The sequence below is a fragment of the Eulemur rufifrons genome, chromosome 8, assembly GCF_041146395.1.
Source record: "Eulemur rufifrons isolate Redbay chromosome 8, OSU_ERuf_1, whole genome shotgun sequence".
NCBI classification, from domain to species: Eukaryota; Metazoa; Chordata; class Mammalia; order Primates; family Lemuridae; genus Eulemur; species Eulemur rufifrons.
Window position 1 is genome coordinate 115,082,996 of NC_090990.1, and position 26,168 is coordinate 115,109,163.

A 26,168-nucleotide genomic window follows, 5' to 3' on the forward strand; every position below is an offset into this window, starting at 1 on the left:
ATAAATAGTGCCCTAACGTCCTCGTTCAACACAGTGCAACCATCCCCATCTCAATGGGATGCGACTCAAAGTCTTTTCCAGTGACGGCATCCAGTTCCAAATTCACACTCTACTGTGTGGGAAATCTCCTTTTTTCCTCTGGTAGCTGTTAAGATTTTCTTGTTATCCTTGATGTTCTTCAGATTTAGAAAAGTACATATAGATGTGGGTTTGTTACGTATTCTACTCCGCATTGAGTGAGCACTTTCTGTCTGAGAATTCTAGAGAATTCTTGAGCATTATCTCTTCAGTCTTATCCACCATTTGCTCTAATCCTTTTTTTTTGAACCCCTTCACAGAGCCTCTCAAACCTTTTTCCAGTTCTCATAATTGTCCTTTCAGATTTTTACAAAGTTTCCTGTGCAGTGTTCTGGGTGAATTTCTCAGCTTCATCTTCCAAAGCACTAATTATTTATTCAACTATGTTTTGTTCAGAGCCTCCCCATATGTTTAAATACTGGATTTTTCAACTCCAGTTTCTAATTGTTCCTCTTTTATATTCGCCTTGCTCTTGTTCATGTCTTCCCTTATCTTTTGAGGATTCTAAACATGCTTGTATTACAACTATTTTCATCTTGGTCTACTATTTTCTTTTCATCTGAAAGGAGTTCATCTCCTGCTGATTGCTTTTGTTGGCAGTCTTTCTTCACGTTAGTTTTCCTGTTTCTTACCCATGGGAATGTTTATCTTCTTTTGAAATGGGCCAGCATCATTTTATTTTTCTCTTTTTCACTGGAGAGGCAGCTTGGAGTGACGGCTAAGAGCTCAGGCTCTGGAGCCATACCACCAATGCTCAAATCTTGGCCCCATGACTTAGCTACACAGCCTTGGGTAGGCTTCTTCATGTCTCTGAGCCTCAGTTTCCTCACCTGCAAACAGCACCTACCTACTAGAGTTCTGGGGAGAGTTGAATAAACTAATACATATAAAGCACATAGACCATGCCTAGAACATAGTGTTTCAGAAATGTTAAATATTATTTCCACATATTAGGAGAAAATGAGTGAGTTTGGTCTGTATGGAAGTGGTACTCAAAGCATTAACTCATTGGGCCATTTGACAGCAAGTCCAAGACCAGGGCTCCTGGGTGTGTCCGTTCCTCCTGGTCGAGTCTTCTCATAATCTTGGCCTCATTGGTCATGTGTTTACTGCAACAAGCAACCACCCCCAACTCACCTGGTGTACAATGCCGTTGGGAAACAGTAACCGTTACGAATGCTACCATTTGAAAGGGGTGAACACTGGTCCAATTTTTAAACCACATCCAGCTGGATGGGGACGGTGAGGTCACTGCTGTGGCAGGTGAACATCACTGCATCTTTGGCAAGGAGTGAATTCTCTGGCTGGTCAGTCTGGCTCCCAGGTTTTGCCTGTTGGGAACATTTCCTTCGCCCATATCCGTGAGATCTCTGTCAGCATGGCAGTGGAGAGGTTCTCCTGCTTGGGGCTGTATTGCCTCACAGACCACTTCCTGTTGGTCTAGGCACCTGAGGATTACCTCAGGACAGAGCTTCCCAAGCTTGCCGGATGACACAAATGTCCTGGGGAATTTATCGAAAACATAGATCTCCAATCACACCTCAAATCCACTGAATCTCCAGGGGAGGGCCTTTGAAAACTGTATTAACAATCATCCCAAGGGATTTGTTTTTTCTTTTTTAGCCATAGGCATTACTGACTGGGACCCAGTGATTTTTATCATCAGGAAAGTTTGGAAAATAACCGCCTTAGTGGTCGAGGAACCACACACTTCAGTTTGGTAGACTTGGGCTTTTTTAGCACTTAAAACCTTAAAACTTTAATCAACTGACCGTGAGCTTCATTTTGGGGGTCTCTATTGGCCAATAACCAACTCCAGAAATGTTGTAAGGCAGGAGAGTTGTACCAGACTCTGTGCAAGTGGCTCCAGCCTCTGAGCGCAGCTCTGGAGGCCCTGCCCGTCCCTGATGGCTGAGCAGGAGACAGTGGGGAGGAAAGGCAGGGCTGCTGTGCGGGTAGGGTTGTCTGAGCCACTGGCACTTTCACGTTACACTGGTGGGGAAAGGTCGATAAGTCCTTGTTGGGCAGAGTTCACAGCAGGGTGTGTGGCTGGTTGCAATCCTTCCTGGGTATCACCATCCCAATTTCCAGGATTCTATGGCTTCTTAATCAGTGCAGAACATTAATGTTGAAAGAGAGTTGAGTATTTGCTTTTGAACAAAGGGCATGACTATGAACAAAGGGCTTGACGTGGTTATTTGGGGCTGCTGGCTACTAACAGAAAGACCTCTCTTAAAACCATACTTATTTGTTTAGTAGCTCCTTGAACACTTGCTTCTTTGGGGTCTTCTCTTTCTCTCACAGCACCCTACTAAAGGCTGCAAGAAATCACTGACACATTCTATTATCCTGCTATTTTCATACCAAGTCTCCTAAAGTGTAAGTGAATGGCACGGGGTCTGAGTCTCAGGAGACACTGGAAAAGAGTCCAACCAACTGCTTGGATAACATAAAATAGGGAACTCAATTTCCCCAGCCTCGGATCTGAGGGTGCTCACAGCCGCACCCCTCCCTAACCAACCTTGATTCAGCCATCTGGGGCTCATCAATTTCCACATGCCAGTTCAAGTTCCACTTTTCATATTAAGAATTTTTATCTTCTTATTTCCCTAAAAACAATGATCACTTTTAGGGTCCGTATTAAGAGTCTTTTAGTGGTAAGTGACAGGAACACAACTCGAACTACTTTTGGCAAAAGAGACATTTACTGAAGGGTGACGTGGCTGGGAGAAGAGCCGGTGCAGCTGCCCCCGTGACCGAAAGTGACCCACCTCTCCTCCTTGCTCTCCCTGCACACCAGCGTCATTCTCTCACACGGGGTTGGTGCAGACGGCACAACCGTGCCTCTGGCAGCTGCTGTGACCTAACTCTCCCCGCACCAACAGAAGGGGTTGGGACTTGTTTTCTCTAATCCTAAAATTTTAAAATACAAAGAAAGACTCTGAGTGGCTTATTTGACTCCGTTACCTAGCTCTATTTTGGACCGCATGTTCAGAAGGAAGTGAAAGAGCATTTCCCAGAAGAAGGGTATTTTCTGGGTAAACAGAACAATAGATGTGCTCTACCCCCAAAATCAAAGAAATACAAATTAAAGTGACTATTAAATACCATTGGACCCGAAGGGAATGAAATGAAAACATCCAATGCTGGTATATATTTTTTAATCACTGTGGTAGCAAATTATCACAAATTTGGTGGCTTAACACAACACAACACAAATTTATTCTCTTTCGGTTCTGCAGTCAGAAGTCTGATAGAGGGCTCGGTGGGCTAAGCTCAAGCATTGGTAGGGCTGCGCTCCTTTCTGGAGGCTTTTGGGGAGGATGCATTTCCTTGTGTTTTCCAGCTTCTAGAAGTCTTCCTTGATTCGTGGCCCCTCCTTCCGTCTTCCAAGCCAGCAACATGAGGCCGAGTCACTTTCACCGGACCGTCTCCCTGATTCTGTATGGTCTCCCTCTTCCTCTTTCAAGGGCCCACTTAGGGAACCCAGGATAATCTCCCCTTCTCCAGTCCAGCTGATTAGCAACCTTAATACCCCTTTGCCATGAAAGGTAACTAGTCACAGGTTTTGGAGATTAGGACATGGACATCTTTGGGGAGGGGCAATTGTTCTGTCTACCATAACTGGCAAGAGTGTGGTGAATACGTAGATCCTTTCAACTTCTCCTGGTGAAGATGTACAATTTCTGGAAAGCAAGTTGGCAGTTTGGTAATATAGGCCTTAATATAGGCCTTGTTCATATTTGTTCATCTAACAATTCCAATGATCTGTCCTAAAAAAAAATAATTCTAAACGTGTGTGTGGGAATGCGATAGTGGTGAGTCATGCGCTAAAGCATTAATCACCACTTACAGCACCAAAAAGTTGGAAACAACCTTAATGTCCAGCGACAGTGAGACTAATAAACCACATTATATCCATATAAGAAAACATTATATACTTACCTGGCAGGGGAGATGCCATGATCATGAAGAAAACATGATGTTGACAGTAAAAAATTGTGAGACGCTTTTGATAAAATGAAAGCATGTGTATACCCCAATGCTATGTAAAAAGAGGAGGATATCTCTATTTCCCAATTTTGTTATGAACCTAAAGCAGCTCTAAGAAAACAAAGTCTAATAATTTTTTTTTAAAAAGAATACAAAACAGCATAAATACAGTAGGACCTCAACTATACAAAAAATAGATTTTCAAAAATACCTGGAAAGGACATGTGAACAGTGTTCACCTATGGGTGGTGGGATTATTTGTAGGTGATTTTTTGTCTCTATATGTACCACTTTATATTTATTCTTAAGTTGGCCCTTCAGTGCACAGAATTGTGTTAATCATGATCCTTGTTTCATGACACACTCTCATTTGTTCGGGCATGGCAACCTCCATCTATTTATTTGGTTAGTTTGCTACTTATTTTAATAATGGAATAAGGACCCACAAACCTAACACTCAAAACAAAAGCATCCCTAACCTTGTAGTCACTTGCATTCTATCCCCCACACACCCCTTCCAAAACTCTCCCTATTCAAGACAACCATGATCTGTTTGTTTATTTATTTATTTGAGACAGAGTCTCACTCTGTTGCCCTGGGTAGAGTGCAGTGGTGAGATCACAGCTCACTGCAACCTTGAACTCCTGGGCTCAAGTGATCCTCCTGCCTCAGCCTCCCGAATAGCTGGGACTACAGGCATGCATCAGCACGCCTGGCTAATTTTTTCTATTTTTAGTAGAGATGGTGTCTTATTCTTGCTCAGGCTGGTCTCGAACTCCTAAGCTCAAGTGATCCTCCTGCCCCGGCCTCCCAGAGTGCTAGGATTATAGGCATGAGCTGCCACACCTGGCCTCCCCTGTTTAACTTTTCCTTGCTTTCTTTTTTAATATATTAATAGTTTTATTGCAGCTATTGTGGAACTGCTGGCCCCTTGCAAAGTCCTCTCCTTTCCTTTTTTCCTGAGAATCCTGTGAGGAGGGCAGGGAAGGGAAAGAGTTTTTAATGTTACACAAAGGAAATTCTTCTACACTTAACCGGGGAGTGTTGTTGACATAACAGTAACTGACAAAATGCCATTTTAACTATTTATTCCTCAAACTATCTAGGCGCATTCCAATAAAACCCACACATGGTTCAGAAGTTGCAATTCAGCCCCTGAATGTGTGTGGCCAAATCCTACACTGCCGGTGAAGGAAGATTTTAAGATGCCCTGAGTTTCATGTGGGACCTCGGCCTGCCTTGAGGGGAGAACCACTTTCCCTGGTCTTAGTCTCTGGTCTGTCTCAAGATGGTGCCAGGCTATCTTTGCCTCATGGAACACAGCTGATATCCCCAGGGTACAGATGGATCAGTCAGGGCCCCTGGCCCCAGCTTCCTTGAGGTCCCGTAATTCCAGGGTCCCCAGATTGACTTTTGTGTTTGGGGATTTCGTTTTTATCTCTTAAGCACCTGGTAAGTATTTCAGCAGGAGACCTCTCTTACAAGTATCACCTGTATGTTTTTGGACCAGTAGGTCTTTACCAAGGATCCCTATCAGAATCACCTGAGAATCTTTTTAAAACTACAGATGCCTAGGATCAACCCCACCCCAGGAAATTCTGTAAGTCTGGAGTCAGGAATGGTAAAGCATTCCCCTGGAGACCTGATAGGCACCCTCGGTTAGGAACCACAGATTCAGATAATTCAGACATCTGGCCAAGGCCATACCTGCCTTGGTTTTCACCAAATCCTTCCCGTTACCTGGCTTTTAGCCCTATGCTTCAGGAGTCAAGTGTCCATCTTGTGTTTTCTCATGCCCCCCAGCAGATTGACGTTGACCTTCTGACTGTCAGGAAATGGCCAGCTGTTCTTGAGAGATGCTGGCATTGGCTGTTTTTCATTTCTTGGCCATCGTGGTGTCCTGCATCTGCTTTAGATCTTTCTTTCTCTTTGTCTTCTTTCATCTCTCTCCATCCCTTCCCATCTCTCGTTTTAGATTATCCTGCAGGTCAGCTTGGTCCTTTCCCCGTTTTTCCCCATGTAATACACATCTGCAGATTTCCATCTTCCACTTTTGAGACCCAGGAGGCAAAAAGATTTCTCTCTCCAGGACCAGTTTGAAAAATCCTGCAGAAAGACCATGTGTGGGGAGAAATTAGAGTGATGGCTAAGAATATAGACTCCAGAGCCAGAGTTCAAGTCCTGACTGTATGAACACAGACAAGTTATTTACCCTGTTTGTGTCTCAGTTTCCCCATCTGCAAAATTAGGATAATAATGTACTTCATCGGGTTCTTGGGAGGATTCAATGAGCTAAGGATGCCTGGGACATGGTAAGGACTATGTAACTATGGCAACCACTCACCCAGCAGATGACAAAAGAATGTTTAATTTGTTTTATGAACTCAGCTTTCAAAAAGTAGAGGAAATAAGGGGAGCTCCTTTGTTGGACCTAATTCTAAAAGCATGTGTCTATATTGGTTTATGATGTAGAAGTGACCAAGGCTTGGGAGAAAGTACGGGCTTCATCATGGAGCCCTTTATAGTACAGAAGGGACCTGTTTGCTTCACTCGAGGAAGGTAGATTTCAACAAGTTGGAAAATTTGTGTGAGTCAAAAACTTTAAAGGAGGATATGGCTAAAAAGGGACAGAAATCTCCAAGAAATAAAATTCTCATTTTGCAATCACAAATTAACCAAGGAAACATGCTGGGCCCCTCCCTCTCCCTTCTTTCCTATGTTTCATTCCCCTCCAAGTTCTGTCCAGTTTAAATTCACATTTGTCTTGCTGCTTTTCCCATTCCCACATCACCCACCCCTCATTTTTCACCTGGGCTACAGTATCAGGTTCCCAACTGGCCTCCTCGTGTCGACTCTGGCTCCTTTCAGAGTTCCAACACACTGTAACCAGAGTGATTGTTTCAAAATACAAATCTGATTGTATTCCCACCATCCCTATCCTACTGCCATGCCCCTAAAACCACTTAATGACTTCCTAGTGCTTTCAGGATAAAGAAAAGCAGCTTTAACAGCCTGTCAGACCCTGCAGAGTCTGGGCCTCACTGTCTCTCCAGCCCTACCAAGCTCCACTTTACTCTCTCTACTCTACCCACAATGGCTCCATTCAGTCTTGCACAATCACCAAGCTTCCCTCTGCCACAGGGCCTTTGCATGTGCCGATCTCTTCCTGGAAGTCTCTTTCTCTTCCCCTTCCCCTCCTTTTCTTTAATTAATTGACTTTATTTTTTACAGCAGTTTCAGGGACACAGCACAATTGAGTGGAAAGCACAGAGAGCTCCCATGTACCCTGTCCCACCTGCACCCCTACCCCCACATACACACAGCCTCTTCCACCCTCCACATCCTGAGCCGGTATGGTACATTTGTTAGAACTGATGAACCAATATGGACACATCATTGTTACCCAAAGTCTATAGTTTACATTATGGTTCATTCTTCGTGTTATACATTCTGTGGTTTAGACAAATGTGTAATGATAGGTAGTATATGTATATGATACCTTACAGTAGCGTGCAGAATCGTTTCACTGCCCTAAAAGATCCCCTGATCTTCAATTTCCTAACGCCTGTACTTATTTGCTATCTGCATTTCTTCTTTGGTGAGGGGTTTGTTCAGATCTCTTGTCCATTTTCTAATTGGGTTGTTTCCTTCCCCCTTTTTGACATCAATAAATCCTTCCTACTCATCTTTTAGATCTCGGTGATCCCTTCCTTGCCTCTTTAACTAAAAGAAAGCAAGCAAGCAAGTTCTTTATAAACTCTTACAGTCTTAGAGCACTATGTGCCTCTTCTTCACAATTATTATAGCTGTAATTTTATATTCATTTGTGCAATTATTTGAATAATGTCTGTTTCCTTGCGTCTGTCAGTGCAGGCACCACGTCTGAGTTTGTTCGCCGGTGTAGCAGTAGTGCCGAGTGCTGGACCTGACGCGTGGTCGGTGCTGCGCAAACAATTCCACGGAACAAAGAATAAAACTAGTAACCCCACTGAGAAGGAAAGTGGAGTGGGGCCAGAGGGGTCATCCGAAGAAACCACCTGGAAAACAGGGTGAATTCGGAACTCCCACGAGCATTTGTGACGGCGGGAGGGAGCAGAAGGACAAATGCCAACAGCAGCACAAGCCCGCGGACCTGTGTCGGGAACACTAACACGTAAAATGAGCTGAGGCCTACACCGATGACAGACACCGCAGAAACACTGCTTCAGAAAATCATGTGGAGCAAGAAAAATAACAAGGAACAGCGAAGCCCCACACTTAGTGGAGGAGGCAGAATTTTTTAACGCATAACGTTCTACCTCAAGAAGGGTAATTCTCAAACCAGAAAGTGTGGAGCCAGATTCCAGAGGGACGTCAGGCTCCAGATTGGTGAGGAGGGAGCGGGAGCCTCTGGCTTGAGAGGAATCTTGTCGGAACTCGGATGTGGTTGCTGAGCTGCTGTCCCTGATTTCTGAGAAACTTGGGAAAGGAGCCAATAGCCAGGGAAGTGTGAAATGTTTGTCAGTTTTCAGAAAGAAAGAATGTGCGAATGGGGTAAACGTGATGACCTCTGACTTCCAAACTTGACATTAATTCATGGTACAAATACGGACTGGGTTTGTGAAGCAGTGCCTGCAAAGTGAAGTTTCATATCTTTCTGCCTCAATAGACTGCCGTGTGAAAGTTGCCAGCTAGCAGGAGGAGGCAGCCAATCCTCTTGGAGGACGTCTTTGTTCCCAGAACAATCACGTGAACGGTCTCCTTCAGTTATGTAAATGTGGGCCGCTGGGCACCCTTTATCCTGAGAAGAGGATAGAACTGGACCTTTTCTCCCTGATGTGTGGCTGGACAAAGGCTATTCTCCATATTTCTTGGTATGAAAGTCTGGTTGCTGAAGCAATTGGGCAAATTTATATAGGGGCAAGGAGCCTTCTGGGAGAAAAGGGCTCAGAACCCCTCACTCATCATTTGAGGCTGAATGTTAGTAACTCTCTGATGGGCTGAAACGGTCACAGCTGACTTCACGGACGGGTTCCACCTGAAATGACAACCAAGTGGGAAGAGGAGGTGTGAACTGGTGACTTGATTGTCCTCTGGCGTGGTGTGTGGCTGAGGCTGAAGCACTCTCCCAGTCCAGCTGCCCCAGCAAAGGGTGGAGGGGGGGGTCTGTGTGTAGCAGCCCACGTGTGGCACATTCTCGTCTCAGCATAACACGGGGAGAGTCACCTTGGCCCGTGTCAGAGCGGGGCTACTGGTAGCAGCGCAGCGGGAGCTGCTGGTTTCAGCGGTGATACAGATGGCAGCAGAGAGAGAATGCCCGGGTTCCCTCGGCCAAGCACTGCATAAATTATACACCATACGTAGGCAGCAAGGAGATGGAGGCTTTTGCTTATTTGGTATACTGGGCTGAATACTGTCCTCTCAAAATTCATGTCCACCTGGAACCTCAGAATGTGACCTTATTTGGAAATAAGTTCTTTATAGGTGTAATTAGCTAAGATGAAGTCCTATAGGATGAGGGTGGGCCCTATATCTAATGTGACCAGCATCCTTTTAAGAAGAGAGGAAGACACTCAGAGAGACAGACAGGGAGGAGGGCCAGGTGACCAGGGAGGCAGAGATTGGCGTGATGCAGCGGCAGGTCAAGGAATGCTAAGGACTGTCAGCACAGGCTAGGAAGAGGCATGAAACAGATGCTCTCTCAGGGCCTCCAGAAGGAACCAACCTGCCAACACGTTGATTTCAGACTTCTGGCCCCCTGACTGCAAGAGATTACATTTCCATTGTTTTAAGCCACCAAGTTTGTGGTACTTTGTTATAGCAGCCTTGGAAATGAATTGATTTGGGCATGTAGGGATGCAAGAGGTTAATCTGGAAAATAAGAGATTATGAGAATCTAATTTGAATCCCAAATTGGTAAGACAAGTTATACTAGTTACAGATTATTAAACAGATGTCTTATCTGCTCTGACAAATGAAGAAAATGCTGAGATGACATCTTGTAATACTTTTGTGGATGAGGCAGAAAGATGTGGGTTAGGTGACAGCGAAAGTTGAGGGTTTTCAGCCAGTTTACACCCAGTTGGATTGACTGATTAATGCTGACCCATGAGAAGATTCGTGTCTCTGTCTTTTAGGGTCTTGGATAAGACTTTGAATATGTTCTTATCAAATGTATGAGTAATAGAAAGTTGAGAAGAGTGATAAGAATAAGTAATGTAATAGCTGACAGATCCCACAGGCAAATTACTCAGGATAGCTAGAATGATGAATCAAAAGCTCCAAGGTGAAACTTTACGGGGAGAAATGTAAAGCTAAACCTTCAGCTTCAAAAAGCCACTTGCAAGAATGAACTGGAGGACCTGGATTGAGAGCAACTCATGTGGGAAATTTTCTGGAGATTTATAGTTGACACTAGCTTAAAAGGAGACCACACTGGGACTTGCTTACTCGAAAAGGTAACCAAATTTTAGACCGCATTGATACAGATGTACTAATAACAACTAACTCATCGAGTTCCTTACCAATAGATTAAAATGATTTTAATATAGGTCATCAAAGTGTTTACTGGGGGAAGTGCTCAGCATATATCAAATATGGAAAGAGCAGCCACAAGATTCTAAACTGTTCCTTCCAAATGGTGGTCTTCCTCACAGAAAGAGCTAAGTGTGCACCAGGCTGAAGAGTCAGAGAAGCAGCAGTGCATGGGGCGGGAGCTGCAGGTGTGGCCACTGCCCTGCAGCAACACGGGGAGCCAGAGAGATGCAACAACGTGCACAGGCTGCAACAGGGCCTCGCGCCCTGCCCGGGCATTCCTGCACTTCTGCCTTCAGAATCTCCCATACCTGTCTCTTGTGGCCCAGGACAAGTCCAAACTATGGACAGAAAGGAATTTTGGGAACTGTAGTTCCAGCTTAGCTAAATTGACACCATGCAAATCCAACACAACATCTGAAAGACTACTTTTTTTTTTTTTTTTTTGAGACAGGGTCTCTCTCACTCTCTCTCTGTCACCTGGTCATCATTGTAGCTCACTGCAACCTCAAACTCCTGGGCTCAAGCAAATCTCCTGCCTCAGCCCCCTGAGTAGCTGGGACTACAGGCACGCATCACCACGCCCGGCTAATTTTTCTATTTTTTGGAGAGTTGGGGTCTCCCTCTTGCTCAGGCTGGTCTCAAACTCCTGACCTCAAGCAATCCTCCTGCCTTGGCCTCCCAAAGTGCTAGGATTACATGCACAAGCCACCACACCCAGCTGAAAGACTATTTTTTAACTTAAAAAAATGTTTTTACTTTGAAATAATATTAGATTTCCAAAAAATTGTGAGAAGAGTTCCTATAAGCCCTTCACTAAGCTTTCTCAAATGCTAACATCTTACATAACCATAGTATAATTATCAAAACCAGGAAATTGACATTGCTACTGAAGGAGTTCAGGAAATTTCACCCCAAAATATGACTCCTTGGTATAAAGAGTATTTGGAATGAAAGGCCCTTAGAGATCAGCAGGCCCTCAGAAGGAGCTCTCCCTCTGTCTGCATAACCAGATGGGCCCATCAAAAGAACGGTGGACTTCCCCATTACCTCCCCTGTTATCTCAATATATTGCAGGAAAGAAAATCAAGACTGCAACCAGACCTGGCCCTAATCATTTTGAAAGTAATACCTGTCTCTTAGGTTAATTTATAGGTCAATCTGTTCCCCTCCCCTCATCCATTCATTCTCCCAAGTATACATTCATCCTCCCTTGCAACCATTTATTGCCCCCAAACAGAATTACCTATACTCCTCTCCTCCCCTCCCCTCTAAAAGGCAGGTATAAAAATATCTGGATCCTGGGTGAGGTATTGGGTAATCACACTGTGGTTCTCCCCATGGGCACGGTAAATAAACCTCTTCTTCTTATGAATCTGCCTTAACTGTGAGTTGATCTTTCAGTGAACTTTCAGGGGAAAGGGGAATTTTCCCCTCAGCCCCACAATATTGTTAACCAATTTACAGATCCTATTCATTAATTCAATTGTCCTACTAATCTCCCTTCTCTGGTCCAGAACCCAATCCAGTCTACCACATAGCATTTAGCTGTCATACCTCCTTAGTCTCCTCCATTCGGGGACAGTTCCTTGGTCTTCTAAAAAAACTTTTCAAGAGTAAATATGACAAACTAGAAACTGTCCAGGATGGCAAGGGTCTGGAAAGCAAGTACCCTGTGGAAACATTGCTAGAACTGGCGCTGTCGGCTGGAGAGGAGAAATCTTAGAGTGATGCATTCGTCGTCTTCAAAGTTATCTTCAACACTGAAGGACCTTCACACAGAAGAAGATGGAGTAGATTTATTCCATGTTGCCCCAGGGGATGGAAATAGAATTACCATATTCTGTGGAATAGGTAATGCTATAGGTGGAGTTACCCCTAGGAAGAGTCCAGCTTGGTATTATACTATGCAGAACACTCCATCTGTTAGAACTGACTAACCAGACCTTGGACCTTGCACCACGCTGAGCTGCATCAGGGCAGACAGATAGGTAGGCCTGAGTAGCAGGAAGCTAGGCAGAGGCAGGTGGGGGTGGGGTGGCAAGACCAGGAAGAGACGGGGCAGAGAGCCAGGGCTCGCCTGACTTAGGAATGTCCAGCTCAGGGAGAGAGAAGAGCAGACAGAGACTTGATTGGCAGGCCCAATGGAGAAGGTGGCCAGGCAGCAGGGACAGAGAATACCTCCCTCGAACAGGTTTGCTGCCAAAGTCTATTAATAGGCAACTTGAGGCATTACCTGCAGCCCTACCTGAGGGTAGTCTGTCCAGTGTGTCCACTCTTAAAATATCTCTAACCTATCATGAGAGGGAGGGTGATCTGGAAGGGCAGAGATTGTCTTTGGCCTGGGAGTTCTGCATTGGGAGCAGAAGCACAGTGAACTTGTTGGGGATACTGAGGCATGCTGGAGGTGGGAAGGAACAAAACCTTTGGCATGTCTCAAATCTGGACAGTCTTGCTGGGCGTGGTGGCTCAGGCCAGTAATCCTAGCACCCTGGGAGGCTGAAGCAGTAGGATCACTTGAGGTCAGGAGTTCGAGACCAGCCTGAGCAAGAGCAAAACCCAGTCTCTACTAAAAATAGAAAAAAATTAGGCAGGCATGGTGGCGCCCGCCTGTAATCCCAGCTACTCGGGAGGCTGAGACAGGAGGATTGCTTGAGCCCAGGAGTTTAAGGTTGCTGTGAGCTAGGCTGACGCCACTGCATTCTAACCTGGACAACAGAGCAAGACTCTATCTCAAAAAAAAAAAAAAAAAAAAAAAAAAAAAAAAGTCTGGGCAGTCCTTATAGCTGAAGATTTGGTCAAGATCCTTTAAAGTGAAGTTATTAATCTAAAATGCATGTCATCACAGAAAAACAAAGCCGGCTAAATGGTAGCGAGGGACAGCAATTAGCTAAAGCATAAGTAAAGATCTTAGGTACAGTTCTATTTTCAAATTCAATTGATAGTTGAGATTTTCTGCCAGGTTAGTCCAGCAAACATTTAGCTCACCAGAGTCCTCATGAGTAAGTAGCTAACAACTGTAGCTATGTCACAATGCAGCACTGTCATTACTGTGGCCTCATCCATCTGTCTGGCCACAGATTCACACATCTGTTGGTCCATCTTGCCATTAGTCCTTCCAAATCTGCCCCTCCACCTATCCACTGATGCCTGGTCTCCATCAGGCAAACATTGATTTATTGAGCTTCTACTATGTGCCAGGCTCTGTGTTGAATTGGAGGCATGATAATGAAAAACTCTTCATTCCTGCCCTGAAGGTGCTATGGTTTAGTGGAGAGTGGGGGATGGGGGTAACAAAACAATGAAGCTGCCACTGTGTGAACAAAGACTTAAGCTAAGGAAGTTTAGATTTCCATATAAAACTTACCCAACTGAGCAATTTCTATAGATGATTTGAAGTCATTTATAAGGAATAAGTAAATACTATTTGAATTTCCACAAGCAGGTCCAGATTTTACGAGACTCTTGAGAAATTCTTGGAATTATAATGAGATTCAACAAATTTCAACCAACCAGGAGGAAAAGGATCAATACCCCAACCCCTCACCTTTTCCAACTCAAGATTATGAGAGCCTCTCTGATGAGCTGACCTGGTCACAACTGAGGACCACTGGTGGGGAAGCCACCAAGAGCCACCAAGGGAGAAAATTACCAGGAAGGAAGGGGACTGAAAAGAGGTGACTTGACTGTCATCGGAGCCAGCTGTCCTAACAGGATGGATGTGTGTAGGAGCCCAGGTGTGGAGCGTTCTTGGCTAAGCATGACACTGTGGCATGGGGGTGTTCTCCCTAAGAAATCGCCACAGCCCATGCAGAGGTCTGAGTCGTCAGTGCCATTGCTGCCGTGAGCTGGGTGAGACTGCCATGGTCAACCAGCATGGTCATTGGAGGACCTGAGGCCCAGGCTCTGCTCTGTTGCTCACTGGCCACCTGATTTGGCTCAGGCTCCCAGCCATAAATTGAGGACATTACAATTCCATTCTCAACAGAGTTCTTTAGAGGCCTAAAGGACAAAATGAGAGGATATATGTGAAAGCTCCCTCTAAACCAGAACAAGAGTGTTTTTCAGGAACCAGCTCCAGCCAGCATTTTCGCATCCTTAGATGGGTATTCAAGCATTACCTCCTAATAGTTTGCACTTTGATCTTAGGTGACAGAAATTGTTAATGGAACCTTAAATCACCAGTTGTTTTGCCCTACTTTGGACAGTAGCATTCTTTGATCTTTTTTTAACCTAATGTTTTGAGCCTAATTTTGCTATAAAATGGGGTAACAGAATGTATCTCAAAGGCTCATTGTAAAAATCAAATACAGTGTTAAGTGTCTGCCAGAAGGCAAGCTTGGCATGAGAAATCAATTCCTGTTCCTTTTTTCCTCAGACCTTTAGCTTTAGTGAATACGTGCGGAGTCGGAGCTCAAAAAAAACTCAACTGCGGCTAAAATGTATTGAGCACTTACTTTAAGTCAGGCGCTGTGTTATGTGCCCTTTTAATGTTAACTCATTTAATCCTCACAATAGTCCCATGGAATGTGTACAAGTACTATTTCCATTTTACAGAAACGAAACAGGAGCACAGAGAAGTTAAGTAACTTGCCCAAGATCACACAGCTTGTAAATAAGAAAGCCAGTGTATGAACCCATACGTTTGACTCCCAGAGCCGCTGCTCCTAAGTGTTGTACTACACTGCCTCCTTACAGCGGTGGAACACAAATGCAGTCCCAACTCAGCTTAAAAGAGGCCAATAGTGATGAGACATAGGGTACCTCCAATTTCTGCGAAACTGTGGCCCAGTGGGGCTTAGTTCCATTTGATTTTCTCTGCCTTTTTAAATCATTTCAACAATATGTTTTAGTCTGTTGGTCTCCCTTGATTTGTTTATGCTGCTCACCTCAAATCCGAGGTAATTTGACCTTTTAAGCTTTAGTACAGCTAAATGATCACGTGCCAGAGAGAAAGAGAGAAACAAGGTTACATAATACGATGTGTCATAAATGAATGGTAGCCTGGGTCCAACTGGACATAAAAAAAACAGGCCAAATAGGAGCAGGGGAAAAGGAAGATCCTCTCTGGAGTAACACGATTAGAAACTAACATTTTGGCCCTGAAAGGCAGAGTGCGAAGTAAGAAGTTCCCATATCAAAGAAGCCTGAGACACTGTGGCCCCAGATGATCAGAATGAAACAGAAGAGAAGTCAGTCGATACCAAGGTGGGGGAGGCAAGGAGTGAAAGATGTCTAAGCAGCCAGGAAACAGGGGTCGCCATGGCAACCCAGAGTGCTGGACAGTGTGGCCCAGAAAGCAGAGTGGTGGGGGGAGAGCTGAGGCCAAGGATGCAGGATGGGCAGGGTTTTACTTGGAGGGCTCTGCCTGGCTCTGTCTAGCGTGACAGACAGGAGGGATCTGCGCTGTCATCAAAACAGAGATGAACTATGCCACATTTGTGCTTTGAGCACTGGTCATGTATCTGCCCGTGGAGAGCACCAGGATGCACGGATGCACAAAAGGTCCCACCTGCCCTCAGGGAATTCGCCATCTCCGGGGGCACACAGAGCAGCCGGGGTGTGATTGCCTTGCCGTCTATGGACACGGGGTGAGAGGAGCACAGAGGAGCAGGTCAGGTCAGAGAAGATGGTATCTGAGCTGCAACTTGGAGAATAATGTGGTGTTGTCCAGGTGGATGACACTGAAATGTTGTCATTCCTGGCAGAGGAAACTTCACTTGCAAAGACACGGGAGTCCGAGCTGGTTTGGCACGCGGGGAACGTGTGCTGCTGGGTAGAACCGGAGTGAGGGGCCTGCGAGGGAGCGTGAGACGGAGTGTGCAGGACCGGGGGCTGAGCAGGACGGGAGGGGGCCGGCAGAGCCAGGTCGCAGGTCTGGCTTATCCACTCATCTCTGACAATTTCACCGACCTTCTCCTGCTGGGGTGCTGTGCCCCCAGGGCAGTATTTTTCAGCATTTTTCAAACTACAAGCCACAACCTATTAACGGGTAACAATCAATTTAGTGTCTGAAAATTAGGATTTTTTTTTAAATGATGAAATAGACAAGAAGAGTGCCTCTCAAAGGATCTGTTGTGGATCTGCTTTCTTTTTTTAAATTTTTTTAGTTCTAATCTGTCATGGACTGACTGACACTTTTTCAAAATACAATAAAACAATAAAAATGAGTTCATGGAAAAAAGTCGTGCTTTTAGATGTCACAATAATGTCAAGTTGCTGTGTCTAAACCACTTTGTTTTTTAACAGTTTTATTGCAATAATAATTCACATACCACCTAATTCACCAATTCAACGGTGCCTAGTATAATCACAGAGTGGTGCAGCCCTCACCGCAATCGATTTTAGAACATTTCCATCGCTCCTAAAAGAAACCTTCTCCCCATTAGCAGGTAATTTCCATTTCCCTCAGACCCCCATTACCCCAGCCCTAGGCAACCGCTAATCTACTTTCTATCCCTATAGATGTTCTATTCTGGACATTTCATATAAGTGGAATCGTATAATATGTGGTCTTTTGTGACAGGCTTCTTTCTTTAGCATGTTTCAAGTTTCGTCAGTACTTCCTTTTCTTTTTATTGCCAAATAATTTTCCACTGTAGGGATATACCACGTATTGTTTATTCATTCAGCAGTGGATGGACATTTGAATCGTTTCCACTTCGGGCTATTAAGAGTAATGCTGCCATGAGCATTCATGTACCAGGTTTTGCGTGGACATACATTCTCGTTTCTCTTGGGTATACGGCCAGGAGTGGAATTGCTGGGTCATGTGGAAACTCTTTGTTTATCTTTTTGAGGAACTACAGCTTTTCCACAGCAGCAGGGTATGAGGGTTCCAATTTCTCCACATCCTCACCAACACATATTATTATCTGCCCTTTTTTTCATTCTAGCCCCCCTATTGGGTGCGAAGTGCTATCCCACTGTAGTTTGGGTTTGCATTTCCCTAATGGTGGCAACATCTTTTCACGTGCAAAACACTTACTGTTAATTTCTTACTCATTTCCTCCCTGGCTAGAGATAAGCAGTTCAGAGACCACATTTTAAGTAGCTCTGGGCTGGAAAATCTGAGTGCATCACCTGGAGGGAAGTTCAAGTGTTGTTTCACAGAACTTTTGCTTCAGCTCGATACATGTGTTTATATTGCAACATTGAATGTATTTGTCTTTCTCACTGTTTGTAAACCTCTGGCCTGAAGCTCTCCTGACATCCATCCTCACCCAGAGTAGAAGAGGCCATCCTTAAAGAGGGACATTGTCCTTCCAAACATACCTATGGCAGAAACCAGTCTCAGGGCAAAGTGCCATGGTCTGAGCTCTGAGAAAATCTGACTGGAAGCTCCAAAATATGAAGCTAATAAAAAAGGGTTTAAGTCCCAAACTATTTTAATTAATAAAATAGACTTGCTGTTTTGAACTCAGTAAAAACATTTCAAAATATATTTTTTTAAATTTCATTGCATTTCAATGCTCTGTTAACTTGAAAAATGTTTTAAAACCTGACATCTCAAGAAAATGCAATTGCTTAAAAGAGTTGGTTTGCTCTAAGCCTACGCAAAGGCAGGTTATGCCTGGTCTACCGTCAGTGGGGGCGATGTACACAGCATACATGCGTGTGTGCCCGTATCTTCATGTACACACGTGCAAATATCTTTGCTTTAAAAGATGATGCTACTGACTCACGTTCATGGCAACATTATTCATAATAGCCAAGAGATGGACGCAACCCAAATGTGCATTGAAGGAGGAATGGATAAAGAAAAGGTGCTATATTTATACAATGGACAATCATTTAGCCTTTTTAAAAAGAGGAACTCCTGTCAAACGCTACAGCATAGATGAGCCTTGAGGACTTTATACTAAGTGAAATAAGCCAGTTACAAAAAGACAAATGCTGTACGATTCCACTTAGATGACGTGTCTAAAGCAGTTAAACTCATAGAAACAGAAAGTGGAGTGGTGGTTTCCAGGAACTGAGGGGAGGAAGAAATGGGAAGTTGTTATTCAGTGGGTATAGAGTCTCATTTTTGCAAGACGAAGAAGTTCTAGAGATCTATTGCACAATGTGAATATACTTGACACCAATGAACGGTATACTTAAAAATGGTTAAGGGAATAAATCTTATGTTACATGTTTTTTTTTTAACACAATTTAAAATAAAATTGAATTTTATAAAAAGATGATGCTACTCGGAAGTCACACCACTTAATAGACAGAAATTGAGTGTTGGATCTGGAAGAATTGGGTCTGCATCCCTAACCTACCTCTTCAGAGCTGTGTGACTCGGGCAAGCAATATCACCCCTTGAAGCTTGAGTGCCTGGGGCTGAGAAGTAGCTAGTTCTTGCTGCCATCGGGAGGGTCAGCTGGGAGTAAAGTGCCTGGCAGATATTCTGGGAAGTCCAGAAAGCTGTGCCTGCCACGTGCAGTGTGCAATCCACAGCCCCGTCCCATCACGCTCCCATCTGTCTGTCTGCCTGTCCATCCCGTGGTCTGTGGGAGCCACACAGATCTGTGGTGGTACTGCCTGGAGCTCCCTGTGCAATCACAGCGAGCCCCTCTCTGTGTCCCCTCTCTGAGGGGACAGCCTCCCTGCCACCTAAGGCTAAGTTACAGCCTCTGAAAACAGGACTTTCTAGTCCTTGAGAAGTTTTCTGAAGCTCCTGGGATCCAGCCTCAGGCTTCCTCATGAGGGTCTTCCAACAGCTCAGCCTGGCTTTGGCCTCCTAGGAGGCAAACCAGAGACAAGTTGTGGGACTATAGGTATGTTTCTGGAGAACCAACAGGGACTTTCTGTGCCCAAGAAAACTCCCCAGACAGTCAAGTCCTCATCCCTTGGCTCAAGACTTTGTTCTCATAAAATAGACACATTCCTGAGATGATACTAATACTCTTACAATTAAATAACTTTGCAGTTTCCTAAGAACTTTCACATACAGAATATTCATCCAAACTTTCACAGACAGTGAGGAACGGTTATGATCTCTCTTTTTTTTCAGGTGAAATTTAAATGAGCACCTACTATACACCAGGCACTGCTCTAGGCTCTTCCTCCCAAATTATCTTCCTCCATTTAGCAAGTAGCCCAGGGAGGACTTGGAGCCAGGTCTTCCATGGGTGGTGCTCTTTCCAGAGCACCTCAGCTGCCTTCTGAGTCATTTTTACTTCAGCGTAAATCATCAGGCCCCTTCTAGACAGCAGGTTTTACTGGGGCAACGAGCACAGCAGGAGGTGCCTAAAAGAGCCAGGACCAGCAACCAGGGGAGTGTTCAGCCGGGGCGGCAGGGCGAGGGGGCCGTAGGAGTGGGGAACCCAGGACCACAATGATCTCAACTCTGCCCTACTCGAGCTTCCTGGGCTCTCTCTGTCTCTCTCCTCGGACGCCCTCTCTGATGTAGTGGGCAAGGTCCCCGGCTTCGGAGTCAGATAGTTCTGGGTTCAGTCAGTCTCTGCTAAGTCTCAGCTTTGCCACCAACACAAGGGGGTAGTGAGTGCCTATGCCTTAGGTGGTTGCGAGGATTCAGAGAATTATGTACGTAAAGCGTTGGGCACCACTGGTGCAGGGTAGGAACTTAATCCACGCTGCTGTGGCTGCTTACGCCCCTCCCTCCGTGGCCCACAGGGCTCTAACATCCAGTCCCACCACCCATCTCTCCCTATTCTCTTTTCTCACTGAATCCTGCTCCAGCCAAGCCTCCACCCTTGACAAAGCCACAGGGAATTGCATTAAAACCAGAGAGACAGATGGGGTGGGAAAGGAGTGAGGCAGCAACAGAGTTCCTGCCACCTCCTCGTGGAGGACAGGCTGACCCCTGGGCCTGGCCTCGGGGACCAAATCCAAACTCCCTCCTTCCTGTTTACTCCACCAGCACCCCTGGCATTTAATTTGGCCCAAGTCAGAGGAGCTGTGGTTCAGCCTCCGTCCTTAGGAGCCGCAAAGGCCCTGGCTGTTAAAGCCACTGGGCCAAGTCCCGCTAGGCTGTCCCACCCTGCAGACAGGCTCAGAGCAGAGACGACTCAGAGCCGGCAGGTGGGGGCAGGCCTTGTGGGGCTCACGCCCCACCCCCGAAGAACATTCTGCACCCGCTCAGTCTGACGGGCACCCTCCTGCTAGTGCTGCTGGTGACATCCCAGGGGACGTCACACCAACCTTTAGAAGTCATGCCTCTCTCCCTAACCCCCTGCCCCAGAGTCGCACTCATCTTGGGATTTTCTCATCCTATCGGGGAGTGTCCCCCCATGGCTGCCTTGCTGTCATTCTTGAGAAGCTACCTTAACTCACATCCCATCCAAATTTAGGTCTCTTGGGCCAGACTGCAAAGATGGTGTCCTACTATGGAGACAGGGTAATGTTAATGCAAGGGACAGACCATGGGCTTTGAAGCCAACAGATTTGTATTCAAGCCCCAGTCATACCATGGACTAAAAGTTCCTTAACTCCTTGGAACTTCAGTTTCCTCACATCTAAAGTGAGTATAACAACACTCCATAAGGTCACAGTGGGGCTTAAATGAGACGACTGTGAAAGTACTTAACACGCTATACATATAAAAGGTGCTTGATAATGTTTCCTGTCACTTCTTCTGGAAGGAGGGGCATAGGCCATAGCTTGGTCAACCAGCCAATGAGCGCCCTGTTCCTTTCAGGGCGCTATCTGGTGCCCTAGAAATGATTAGAGAGAGAGGAGGAAATATTGCTTCTGCTCTGGAAAAAGTCCCAAATGGTGAGGGAAAGCATAATACATGCACTCTACTAGCAAGCCAAGATGGTGCCACCCACGCCTACCCTGGATCCTGCAGACGTTGGGTGACCACCGTGGCTGTTCTTGGGGTCCCACTAACACGGCTACAAGGAGTTTCTTTCTGATAAGAAGTGGAGGCTGCAATACTCATTTAGGGCACTCTGTCCTTTTGTTCAGAAGAAACTCCCCAGATGGGCCTTTTAATTACGAAAGTGTCAATCAAAGGTCCTCTCTTGAAATGGAGCTGTGATTTTAAGATTTTGGCTGTGTCTGTTGAAGGCAGAGTTGCCCTCTGCAAACCAGGCTGCTGTGGACAAAATGGGTTCTTGTAATGGCAGGGACGAGGCTCCTGATGGGCCACTGCAGTGTTTCCTTCGTTCAACCCGTGGGCTGAGCCTGGGATCCTTGTTGGGAGTGGCATAAGGGCCAGAAGCTAATGACCACCCATTAGAGGCTTCATGAGACTCTGGGCCCAAGCGCAGCTGCTAAGGGACACAGGTGACAAAGAGAAGTTCCAAGTGAAACACCAGCACCTCTGACAGCTGTTACGACTGTGTCTTCTCCTCCTAACACGCTTCGTAAGAAGTAGTTGCTGGCACATAGGAAAGCTCCTGATGGCAGAGTAGCTAAGGAAGCACATATAGGAGCCAGACTGCCTGAGTCTTGGGCAAGCCACAGAGCTTCCCTGTGCCTCGGTTTCCTTGTCTACAAAATGGGGACAATAATAATGGAGGGGAACTAGATAATGCATGTAGAGCACTTGGGACAGGGCCTGGCGTAGGTTATGTTCTACATCAATGTTAGTTGCTATTTTTTTAGCCACCTAAAAAGCTCTTGTGAGTTATCTCGGCCTTTCAGTGAATTCTTTTGGGTTTTCTAGGTATGCAGTTGTATCACCAGTGAATACTGAGACATTTGCCAGTTCTCTTTCCTGTTATCCGACTCCCTGTTTCTATTTCCTGCCTTATCTCATTGGCTATACTGTGGGCCTTTTGGGGTTCATTGGAATGGGCATGTTGAATTTTTGAGCAGCTGAGGGAAAGATGGGTGTGAGATGAGAGTGGCCAGAAGGAGAGCAGTGGAGAAAAAGCTGTCGCAGTCATGTGGTGTGAGGGGAAGATGGCGAGGCCATGGACGGCACCCAATAAACAGAAAGCGTGGGCTCCATGTACGATGTGCCTTAGAACAAGAGTTAACTGGACTTGGTAATGATATCGATCATAAAAATAAATGATACTGACCATTGAAACAATTCTGTCATAATTTATTCATCTGAAAAGGAAAGGAAGAAGGCAAAATATGTCACAATCTCAGTTTATGGTTAATTTTGAAACCACGGATTCAGAAGAAGTTTGCAAATACTTTCATTATCTACTGTATCTCCACAGTTAGACACAATTTGGCTATTTTCCAAATACTTTGCAGTTGGTTAATGTTTGCAAAAGTGTTTCTAGTCTATAGAGCCACTTTATGTATTTGGCCTTATTTGGTCCTCAGAAAAAATCGCTGCGGCAGATTTTGCTGAAGCACTGGATTGAAGCACTGTAACACGGTAACAAGCACGGGGCTCAGGACCAGACGGCCTGGGTTTGAAAGCGGGCTCTGACGCTCACTAGCTGTGTGATCTCTGTCAAGTCACATCACCTCTCTGTGCCTGAGTTTCTGCATCTACAAAATTGAGGTGCTAATAGGATTCCCATCACGGGGCTGTTCAGCAGGATGGGTCCACAAGGGTCAGTGTGGGTATGAGCGCGTAGGAACTGCACAGCTTGCCAAGTTCTCTCCCCTCTTTACCTGACCTTCTTGGATGCTCACCTGCCTGTAGTCTATTCCCTTGCAATTCACACTGCACTTACACCAGGGACTGTCCTGCTACCTGTGTACCCGATGATCCTGCCTCAACCTTGAGACCCTGTTTCAGTCAGGAAAGCGATGCTGCCCTGGAGGTGTGGGGCCCAAGGAGAGGTGCGGACCTGGCTGAGTTGGCCTGCCGGGCCCTGGGGGCATGGCATGAGCTCAGTTCCCCACGCCCTTGGCATCCAAGGCGGCCCTTGAGTAGGGCAGCCGTATAACTCAGGGCGCTGTTAAATAATTGGTCCAGGGCAAGGGGCGAAAACCAGACTTGCCCCAGGCAACCCGGATGGACGTAGGAGAGACCTCTTTATCCCCGCACCGAAGTCTAGGTCTCACGCAGCTTATTAGCCTGACCCTGACCGTCTGCCCTGCCCATAGCAGGTGGCTCTTCTATCGCATTAAGTGGCCTCTGAGACAGGTTCTGCTTCAGGGGCCGTTTTCCTCAGTCCCCCCTCTGAGGCATGCAGAGAGGAAGGAAAACCATTAGCAAACAGAAGGCAGAGCTCAGCGAGCACATGCTGGGTGAGGCAGCAGTTTTTTGAGGAGCAATCTGAAGGGGTGTCTGCGAGGAGGAACAGGGTGTGACAGGGAAGAGAAGGAACGGTACACATACGTGTGGGACAGATACAGAAACAGGCTAGGCCCTTGGCAGGGCCGGGAGCAGCTGTTTGTCGGCAGTGGAAAATCCCAACCAAAGGCAAGAATTCCATTCAACAAATATTTATCACACCTACTCAGTGCAAAGAAGAGGGCCAGGCTGAGTCACTGGGCACGGCCCTGTCCTGGCACCACAGTGTTGCTGACAGAGAGACCTCCAAGGCCACTGGAGCAGACGAGGGGCTTGGAGAGGAGCCAGGCTGGGAGCTGAGGATCTCCTGGCCCCAGGCAGACCTCAGCCCTGCAGGGACCAGAGCTCTGCAGCCAGCTGGGGCCCCACACTCTGGCAAAGAACTGCTGAGTCACAGACCACTGGGGACACTGCCCGATCTGAACCAGGGTGGCGCTGGGGGTCAGAGGGTTCTGAATCTGCTGCCGTGATAAGATAGCATGGGGCAGGCAGGCCTGGAAAGAGGCATCCACAGGCCTGTGGAGCTAGAAAGCCCTTCCTTCCTCCCCTCCAGCCCTCACCTCCTCGGGCAGCCCCAAAGCTGCGGATGCTGAGACCGGGGGGCGTGGGTCGGTGGGATGAGGCAACAGAATTCCTTGCCGAGGACCAGGAGCTCTGCCTGCCTCACTCTTCCATTTTCACTCTATCCTTTTCTCCATATCCTCATGGTCTGACTGCAGAACCAACCAACTCCAGGTCTCACCCACCTGCTGCCCATGGTTCGGTTTTGCCACAGGGTCCCTGTCCCACAGGGGGGCCACTGGCCCTCCCCTCCCCTACCTCACTGTCCTTCTCAAGGCTCGAGTCAGGCTGTGGACCGTTGTCTACAAGCTTTCCATGGCAGGCCCCAACACCTTGGGCAGGTGGGCAGCAGCTGGTCCCAAGCAAAGTGACCCCACAGGGTGTAGAGAAAAGGTCAAAAAACATCACCCTCCGCTGACTGGCTGAGAGCAGGAAATGCTGCCCCAAAAGGTCAAGGCAGAAGTGGCTGCAGGAACGTGCTACCGCAAAGATGCCTCAAGTTTGCAGAGCTACTTACAGCTTGCAAAGCACTGTCACATCTGATGCCTCCAGAAACCCCAGAGTCACAGTGATCCCATTGCACATGAGGAAACTAAGGCGCAGGGCATTAAGTGACCAGCCCAAGCCCTGCAGCTGCTGAGTGGTAGAACCTGGGCTTGAAGCCAGGCCTGCCGGCTTCCAGGCCCCTCACGCTTTACGCTAGTGTGTGACCCTCTCTCCCTCTTCACCCAGCAGCAAGTGGATTGGCAGGTCCTATAAAGGCCATGCTGGCCTCGCCACCTCGGCAGCCACCTGCTTATTTATGTCATAGCACCTACGACATTCTGCAGGTCCCTTCCCCTGTGTACCTCCTGTGGCCCGGTCCTGCGATGCCACTTGCCCTTTGCGTGGAATGTCCTCTCCCATTCTCTCCTTGCTGCCAGTCACTACTTTTTCTTTAAGAAATGCCACCTCCCTCTATGAAGCCCTCCCTGTCACGACCCAGCAGAGCCAAGCCCCCACTCTGTGCCCCCACATCTCTGTGTCCCTGGACCTCTGCATGCTATGACATTGATCTGCTGGATGGCCACTAACCACTTGTGTATCCTCAGCCCCCGCCCCCGCCCCCAGAGCACTGCTCCTCCTGTTTGTTGAGCGGCTGTTTGTTGAGCGAATGGATGAAGCCCAGAGTCTGCTCTCGTGTCACTAAGAAGGAACTTGCATCACAAGGGCACCCTGTCATCTTGAGGCACTGGAGAGGCTGAGGCCAAGAGACTGACTTCACTGGCCCTTGAGCCACCCAGGGGTCATACATCCTCCTCGTTTTTGGCCTTCCCCCGTGAGGACGTTACTCAGCAAGCCCTCAGCCCCACCCGCTCCTCATTGCCTTACTCAAGCAAGGGACAGCTGAAGCAAGAGTCATCTTTCCTGCCCACCTCGGTTCTTTTTCCACTGGTCATGGAATCTCCCTAGAGGCACTTGCCCCCTCACCCCTGTCCTGGTACCCCTGCCCCCAGAGAGGCTGCCCCGGGCTCTCCCTCGGACCTCCCACCGCCCTCAGATGGCCAGGGGAGCTGCCAAGCTTGAACCAGTGACTCACACTCGGACCTTGGGGGCCCTGTGTTTGGTGTGGACAGTGGCGCCAGCAGTCTCCTGCCCTCCCTCTCTGGAGCCAAGGGCCAACACCCCAGGCGTCCCTCTGCAGAGCCAGCCCACTCACCTCACGTGGACCCTCAGGGCACAGCTCAGGGAGCCCTGGCTTCTGGGCAATCGGGCGTCAGAGCTGCGGCCTGAGAAGCCCCGACAGCCCCCACCTGCACCATCAGCTCACTGCCCGTCACCCCGCCCGGGCCCTCAGGATGCTCCACATGCTACCCCG